Here is a 9,878-nt window from a genome sequence, read left to right on the forward strand (position 1 = left end):
AGATGTTTCTGAAAGATATTATTCGGACTGTTGACAAATGTTTATGAAAGTATCGTTTTCCGGACGCTTTATCGAATTACTAAACGTCGCAACCTCAGACCTACGAAACAGAATTATTGCATTTATTCCATCTTGCTTGTTGAAACTTGCATTATGCTTGACTCCATCTTGCTTGATGACATTGGACCTTGCATTATGCTTGAATCCATCTTGCTTTATGATATTCTAATTTTGCATTTAGCTGGATTCCATTTTTAATATTTTATCCAAACTTTCTTAGTGAATTTTTCTTTCATTGAGTGATAACTATTGAACATGCACAAGCCATTTATCGTACTTATTTGGAATATTAAAATGTTAACGTCATAAACCTTTATGTATAAACTACCATTCTTCATGCTCTATACAAACTATTTACGTTTTAGTTCTTTACAATATTACTTGAAAAGGTCATTTATAATCGACCATTTTTATTCCCAGCTTTCTTTTGTAAACATAAAATTACACGAGTGTTATCGGCTCGCATGGCGTGATTACTATTAGCTTTCGCTTATTTTTATTATTCAGTGTTTATGCTAAATAAAGTTTGGTGTCTGATGCTTTGTGGATTAATGTTTGTCAGTGACCATCTTACATTATATATAAACAATTTAAACAATGTCTAGCGATTGTGAACTGTTAAGGGGCGAGATCGCTGTTATAGAGATCAACGAATTTTTCCACATTTCGCCTATTATCGGAATTTTCCATACATAAACTACGATGACCATACAACGGTATTCTTTTGCGTTTATATAAATACGTACCATGCACTAATTATATAAATTGCCCAGTAAAGACTATAAATATAAGTAGAAAAAGATTATGCAATATAATTCAATGTATGTATACAGTCTACTTGAAACTAAAATATTTTCGTGAACAGTTATTTAATGGGGCAGTTATACAGTGGTGGATTCAGGCCTTGGCTTAATGGCTGCATCCATCCCTAGCTCAGCCCAAAGATAAGTACATGAGCTGGGCTGGAATATATACGAGTCAGTTTCATATAAAAGTGGTTATAGTGTACTCCCTTATTTAAACATATAATGCTGTCATCCAGTTGTTAAGCACTTGCCTTGGTGCTGCAAAAGTCTTAATCGAATAACTTGAACGTTAAAAAGGCAAATTTTATTGACCTTTTAACTCTCCAAATGTCTCAGTGTCATTAATTGTGACAAATATGTGTGTTGCAGTACAATATATAATAAGAAACGAAGGCAGTTGTTTATCATTGTGACATGTGCATAGCCAATTACAAAAAAATGAGCATATGTGTGTATGATTATAGTACACAGACCGATGGGCCTATAAGTCACCAATAAACAGTATCACAGACACGCCTCACGCACCACCACATTCATATACATTTGTGCTTAAAGATACAGTATCCGCATCTTGAGTTATATATTTTTATTACAGAAATTATTGAAATCTATAAATTCTTACTGAATGTGTCTTATTTAAATAGAAACACATACAAACAATATATGGGAATCTGCATTCCTTATCATTTTCTTTTAATAACACTATATATTCATAGTGCCCACTTATATAGGGTATAGATTCTAAAGCAAAATATTTATGTAAAGCCAAATGATATCTATTTTATATTACAAAAAAGTTGTGAAGACTGTGAAGTTTCAAATATCAAGTTTGAGCATAATTTATCTTTTTGAATTCAATTTCACTATTGCACATACGACTACGGCATACGCTCAAAAAGTTGTATAAAGAGTGTACAAGAGGTGTTATGCCGCTTGTTGGATGAGTAATATGAGACATCTATTACATTTTTGATACATGCTGGCCGAATCTTTAAAAACACGCAATTTTCGCCTTTCGCATTGTTTTCTATTGATTTTCTCAAAATCGCCCATTTACGTGTCAGCCCCTTACTAACACTGTTCGGTATACGCCCCTGTATAAAGGGGACGTAACTTTGTTAACTCCACGTGCCAAAATAGCGGGACCATCCGGAATGACGGGATGTACCGACAAAGCGACACCTTCTGTAATAATACAAGTTTGCTTCTTTAAAAAGGAGCATGCGAGAGGTCTTTTTTCAGCTGTTGAAGATTTGTTAATTTCGAAAATATTTGGAGATATAAAAGACACCAGAGATTTTCCAGAACGGGCATAAAGTGTGTTAATCAAACAATTTTAAGTCCCAGATCTACATTCATAATGTATATATCATTTGATTTGAATAAACAATATATACTGCTGCATGCCTCCAAGAAAAAATCAAACTTGAGAAAAAGTTGTGCCATTTTCGCCATTTGCGCCAAAAAATCTCCATTGCGTATTTTAGTCATATCAGTTCAAAAGTGAAAGTAGCAGCAAATTTTCGGTACACCGTTCACTCGGTCATAATTATGATAGTGCTATAATGTTCACTGTTCCTAATTTTCGGAACATGAAATAGTAAAACGCTATTCATAAAACAAGTATCGATTTATACAGTTTAAAGGATTAAAAATGGTATGAACCAGTGGTCGTAGTGTTAAGTAACGTAAATGATATTTTCCGATTTTTCCTTGTACCGATTTGTTCACTTCCATGTTTATTTTTTCGTTTAAGTTAAGTCGTATTTTGAGGCGGAGCATGCGCATAACATTTTTTGTAGACCGATTCTAATGTTTTAAGGCTTAAAATACGATGCATTAGCTTCAATTTGATACGCAATAATGGATGCCGCCAGCGATCATTCTCAACACTGTGCAATTTGCATTATGCTTAACGCCAACTGCTAAGTGCGTAATGTAACATGCGACTACAATATTGCTATCGTTGTCATCTTCGTTGTCGATTGGCAGTGATTGGCGTCCGCGCCGAAGCGCGGCGCACTTATGGAATGAAATCAGATTTTGTAAAAGGGCGACAGCAACTTCTCGAGCCCTTTAGTCGCTCATAATAAAAGCCGATCATTCCGATCGGTATGAGGGTGCTTGATTATTAATTAAGAATGAAATGTCGCGATATATTACAATGAATAGCGAACTGGAGAATTTCGCAATGCAAACATTTTCAAATGAAATAATAACCTTTTCCGTCAATAAATCGCGCTCTTTGGGGTTTTTTATTTATCATTTTGTAGTACACAGTGGGTTATCATGGTCTGTTATTGTTGTACATGTATCCTAGAAAGATCAGTTGATGACCTAAATATTCCAAAAATCTATTTATAGATATATCTATTTATCACTCCTATCGGTAATTACCGGTCTCTCCCGGTCTATTTTGACCGGGATTTACAAGTGACCGGCGAATAGTACCACACGTTTATTGTCCGGTCTCTCCCGGTTTTGGAGTAGATGTTTGATATCGTTACAATTAGAAAAAACAACAACAATAGCATGTTTCATTTTATCTATATGAGATAAAAACAATAAATATTTACACGGATTTATATGTAATATAAATCCGTGATATGTACAATAATTGAGAAAAAGGTACATTTTTATGGTATTAAAATGACATTATCAACTTTGAAACATTTTATTTAATTTGTTATCCATGTTAAGTAAAGATGCCGAGGAATTATTCAAAGTTACAAATTAGATTCTATAAATTATTCAATTGATTGATAATTTAAAAAATTGATAAAGAAAAATACAAATGCACATGTACATGGTTTAAAAATAAACAATATTATATATTCTGTTCTGTTCTATTAAAAGATAAACCATAATTTACTGACTTTTTCCAGTTAAGCTTTGACTTATAATCGTCGGTCAATATGACAATTGAATTCTTAATTTTTTTTTACAATTTTAATAAAAAAAGAGTAGTAAAAACTCAGTATTAAAATAGCACATAAAACACAAAAAAGAAAAGAAAACAATATTCATAAAATTTGTATTTTTTATATTAAAATTAATAGATATTACAATTATTGTATAATAAACAATTATGGCTCAACATGATCAACATGGGTAATATAAACCAGTGTCATATTTTTACTAACTTAAAGTGTGAACAGATACCTTAAGAGGGGGGTCTTCGCTAATAGCGATAACATAATAAGGGACAATTACAAAGGTGTGGTACGTGTTGATCATGCGTTACACATATGGATTATAAATGATTGCATACATGTATATCCGTTGCTATTAATGGCCACGATCATAAAGAAATAACAAGTAATATTCTAATCTCTAGCATGCCATGCAAAGTTCATAATGAACAATGTCTTTCGTCCGCTCATTCATAAGTGATATACATTTCTGGTAGTTTATAAGAATATCTTGTCATCATATATGTACTAGTTCATCTTCACTTGCTGCATTTCTTGCTTGGACGCCCTTTGATGCTTTGCATCAATGCTTTTCTTGTCATGTATTGCATTATATTTGTAATCAGTGAATATATGGAAGCATACGAATGCTAAGACACGTCGAAGTTCTATTCAAAATCAATTATTTATTATGTAATAGAGTCGACAATGTAAGTGGCAGATTTATAGCACATTTAAGGTACTTACAGGAGCTTACCATTTTACATCTAGTAATATCAAGAACAAGCAAAGAATATTTATATCTTAAACACCGAACATAATACGCTGTCCTTAAACAGATGCAATTTAATATATAGCATATTAAAATATGTGAGTTGGATGGTTCGGAAAAGAACACATGGGGCCTCCGTGGCCGAGTGGTTAAGGTCGTTGACTTCAAACCACTTGCCTCTAACCGTTGTTGGTTCGAATCTCGACAGGGACTTTGGATTCTTTCATGTGAGGAAGCTATCCAGCTAGCTTACGGAACGTTTGTAGTTCTACTCAGGTGCCTGTTTGTACCTGAAATAATGCACGGAAGGGCACTTGAGGTCTTCCTCCAACAGAAAAACTAGAACGACGCCATATGACCTACACTGTGTCTGCGTGACGTAAAACACAATCAAACAAAACAAACAAACAAAAGAACACATGAAGTTGCAATTACATGATAGTGGATTCAGTCATCATAATCCATGATTGTATTCAGCAAAACGTTTCCATTGTCATTAAGAAGTATGGAAGCAAGCATAATGTAAGTCCCAGTATCATTAGGCAAGAAGGAATAAATGCACTAATTCTATTCCATACAAACCTGCAAATTTGATTGTACAAAAATCAAATGTTCAATTCACTTTTAATTCTAGCATAACATTTTTTTTGGTTAAACACCAAACTCCGGCAAATTTGGTCAAAATCCAATTTTGTATCCGGCACTTTAATAGTGTATTACAAATGTAAACGAACGTCGCCTTCTTGAGTTGTTAAATATTTATAAACGGCGACCTAGAGTATAAATACAATAAAGAAATATGAAATTTATCAGAACTATAAACAAATTCTGGGTTTTTCTGGATCATCCCTCTAATTCAGTAAAACTCTTTTCTGTCGTACATACCGGATTACAAAAAGGTGTTGATCAGTATGTCCAATATCAGTCGCCATATAAATAGTTAACCTTAAAAGATCAAAGCTTATATGTAATATGGTGTCATCGATAGCCCTTTAAAGTCAAAATAAATACATTTTCGCAACCCGTATCTTTAGCAGGCTGAATCCAATTGGTCATACAAAATGTAAGTGTTAAGGTCATTGAAACTAATTATTGGAAAGTAGTTAAAATGCCAATATTAAAATCAAATTAATGGTTCAAATATTTTAATGTTTCTTAAATTTGTTGACAGGTCCACGAAATAGATGAATGAATAGGAAATTCAATAATATACTCGATTAAATTTTAAACAGTAATTGTGGGGTATTTTATTTTACTGAAGCACAGCTTTACAAAATTACATAACGGACAATATTTTAGCTGAGATGTCAACTGTGATATCGCATAGAATAGATTAGTTGGAAACAAGTTCAGGTCATATAAAAAAAAACTTTCAAATTTGATTTTGTCCCTGAAAAATATTGTAAAATAATCTTTGAAAAAAGCTTACAGTATTGCATTGGCTAAATTCAGAAGTGATACATTGTTCATTATACAGTTTTATACGAGGAGAAATGGTGCAAGAAACTTTAAATATCAATATGAATTGTGTGTATAATATTAAACCACTAAGCCAATTTCATCCAAGCTTCACAGGAATGTTCCTCTGCTAGTCAACTTTCAAAATTGTTCAAAGAATTTTATTCCAAGCAGAACTCTGGTTGCCATGACAACCGAAAGAAAAAACTTAAAATAACTTCTTTTGGAAAACCGTAAGAGCTAGAGCTTAATATTTGGCATGAAACATCATCTAGTCAGTGTCTACCATGTTTGTTCAAATAAATGCGCTGGGGTCAAAATTGGCCCCGCCCGGGGGTCATTGATTTTTCTTATTTGTATTATACAGTATATAGTTAAAACTTAAAAAATCTTCTTTTAAAAACCCAGATAGCTAGAGCTAAGCTATTGAGCATGAAACATCTTCTACTGGGTGTCTACCATTTTTGTTCAAATAAGGGCACTGGGGTTAAAATTGGCCCCGTCTCGGGGATCATTGATTTTCCTTATATGTATATAGTAAAAACTTAAAAATCTTCTGTTAAAAAACCCAAAGAGCTAGAGTTTAGATATTAAACATGAATTATCTTCAAGTGAGTGTCTACCAAGTTTGTTCAAATAAAAGCCCTGGGTACAAAATTGGCCTGCCCAGAGGGGGGGTCATTGTTTTTCCCTATATGTGTATAGTAAAAACTTAAAAAATCTTCTTAGAGCTAGAGCTTAGATATTTATCATGAAACATCTTCAAATTGGTGACTACCAAGTTTGTTCAATAAAAGCCCCTGGATTAAACTTTGGGCCTATATACAGGTGGGCAATTTCAGGGCCATCATGGCCCTATTGTTTACTTATTGTGTCAAATCGGATTTAAAAATTAAAATTTTATTCAACGGTCGTGAAAAATATTTCTGTGTATTAGTTTTCAGCTCTTGCTTGCAAACATTCTACAATGTATCACAGCCTTGATTTGTTTTTGGAGATGTTAAGCATGATAATAACACTGTTTTTTCATCAAGTTTCGTAACTAGTAACTAACAACTTCAATACTGATTGTTGAAAAATATCATACTAGGAGTTTGTATTGTCATTTTTGTTGATAAAGAATCGTAACATGATCGTTATCGTCAACAAATGCTGTATAATTTACGAACAATGATCAATAATAAAAAAGGGCCGTGATCGGAAATCGAACATTTCACTAAATTCCATTACAACAGTTCAGCATTTAAATATATAATATGATCTTCAAAGAGTAAATTTTCAATTTAATTCAATTTCTAAGTTAAAGATAATGTGTGTAAAGTGTACAATGTGTGTTCATTGACTCTCAATGGATTTTTTGTGGGCTGTGCAAATTGTTTTAGTTTTGTATCATTTAGTATCTCATATTCGAATGATTTGCATGAATGCCTCTATGTTAATGTTTTACATGTTATTATACAAACTCTGACATTTAATGAATTAACCTTTTTAGATATGTTATTAATATTTTATCTCCTGTTATTACACGTTAAATTGTCATGTATGCATGATTCCTCACTACCTGTCCCAATACAATTTGACTTCGCGTTTCTCATAAGTTTTAAGAAATGACATGTATATGTAGACCCTGATAAAATGTGTTTTTCTGTTAATATACCACATCTAGTGTTCATCTGGTGTTTTGTTATTGCTTTGGTGTAATTGTTGACCTGCTTCTTCTCGTATTATGTGTGATTATATGTGGTTACATATTTTTTTATACGATGATTGTTTTTCTATGCTTTTTATTTTGTCTGACTTATGTTATATTCTCAAAGAAAAATGGATAGTATAAAAACCGAATTCTTATCAGCGTGATGGTAAATTATATGGTATTCTTGAAGATAAGTGTTTTCTTGTGCCTTGTACATCAGCAATATTACTCTTCTCTATGTATGATATTATGTACTATCAAGCAGAGTGTCCTGATACATTTTGTCATAAAGATGTACATTATACTGATTGTAAAATGGAAGTTGAAATCTCAATGCGTTCCATCATTTATATATACAAGTCATATCAAACTATTGTTGAACATTATTTTATGCAATCTATGTAAAGGCAACTGAATTATAAGAGATAAATCTCTCTAGGTGTTTTAGCTAAATCATGACGCTGTTGTTGCATACATATGTATTTCTTCAGTACCCTAGTCATGGGTACTAAATAAAGCGTTTAAACAGTTAAAAACAAGTATCTAATCGGGATTCGCCGGTTATTTTGACTGAAATATAGGATTTTTGTGACAAACTTATATAGTTTAATTTGGATGTGCAAATCTTATATAGAGGAATTTTTCTTTTAATTTATGCTTAAAAACAAGTTTAAATGAATTTGCCAAAATATGAACTTGAAAACTAAAATGCTTCCCCTTTGGAAGCCTCAATTTAATACGCATTTCTCATAATAATAAGTCTTGAGCGGAAAAATAACGGTTAACGGTAAAATGGCTGTAATATTATAAATTTTAAACAATAAGTATGAATGATCGCTTGTTTTAATCATTAAAATGAACATATCAAAAGGATTAAAAAAGTTATAATAGGCCGAACGTTATTCTGTAATAATACAATTATAAAGCGGAAGGATATATTAGTCTCTATCACGACCGCCATTTTTAAAAGTTGTAAATTTCAAGCCAGGAAAGAATAAAATGTGTTTGATCCGAAGGGATTTCATTTAAATTCGAAAATTTCACATCTATCATAAGTAAGACAACCTATTTGTGGATTGTTGCAGACAATAATTAATTGTTGACATATTAGTATACATGCAAGAAGCGACTAGGAATTTGGAAAACATGGACTCTTTTGAAAGACTGCCTAACAAACGCTGGGTTATTTACTTATCATTCGGGTAGATGACTATCATTGCTTCAACACAGTTTTTACAGTTATTGCTCGTAGAATACTCAAATGGCGTCAAAAGGTAAAATTCTCAACAGCAGGTGTAAGTGCTGTGTGGCAGCTGTAAAAAGTTGCCCCGAATTCACTTCAGTGTTGTTACATTTTTCTGGTCCTTCGGGATCATTGATGCCAGCACTATAAAGTGTTGAGAATTGAGTACCACTCAAGCCGATGTTAGGGGGCGTGAGGGATGTTGCCCGTATTGATTATCCCTCATGTACAGACTCAATCAAAACCCAGTCTGTATTTATTTGTAATTGTGCCCCCTTCATCACAAAGTCTTCATATTTCACATTTTAATTGGTCATAACTAGAAAATGAACCCTATTGATTTTGGGGTCAATAGGTCAAAGGTGGTCTCAGGGGCCTTAGATGTCAAAATAAATTCCGCTTATTATCTTGGATATTATTTTTTCAGAAAGTCTTCATATTTCATATATTGATTGGCCATAACTAGTAGATGACCAGTATTGATTTTGGGATCACGAGGTCAAATGTCAAGGTTATAGGGGCATTAAATGTCAAAATAGTTTCCGCTGATTATCTTGCAAAGTATTTATCACAAAGTCTTCATATTTCACAATTTGATTGGGTATAGCTAGTAAATGATTCCTATTGATATTGGGGTCACTAGGTCAAAGGTCAAGGTCACAGGGGCCTTAGATGTCAAAATGATTTCCGCTTTTTATCTTAGATACTATTAACCACAACGTCTCCATATTGCACACATTGGTTGGTCATAACTAGCAGATGACCCCTATTGATTTTAGGGTCACTAGGTCAAAGGTTAAGGACACAGGGCCTTAAATGTCTGAATTGTTTCTGCTGATTTTCTTGCATTAAATGTCAAAATGGTTTCCGTTTATTACCTTGAAAACTATTAATCATAAAGTCTTCATATTTCAAATACTGATTGGTCATAACT

Source organism: Ruditapes philippinarum, unplaced genomic scaffold (assembly GCF_026571515.1).
Source record: "Ruditapes philippinarum isolate M1 unplaced genomic scaffold, ASM2657151v2 ctg1569_1_1_1_1, whole genome shotgun sequence".
Lineage (NCBI taxonomy): Eukaryota > Metazoa > Mollusca > Bivalvia > Venerida > Veneridae > Ruditapes > Ruditapes philippinarum.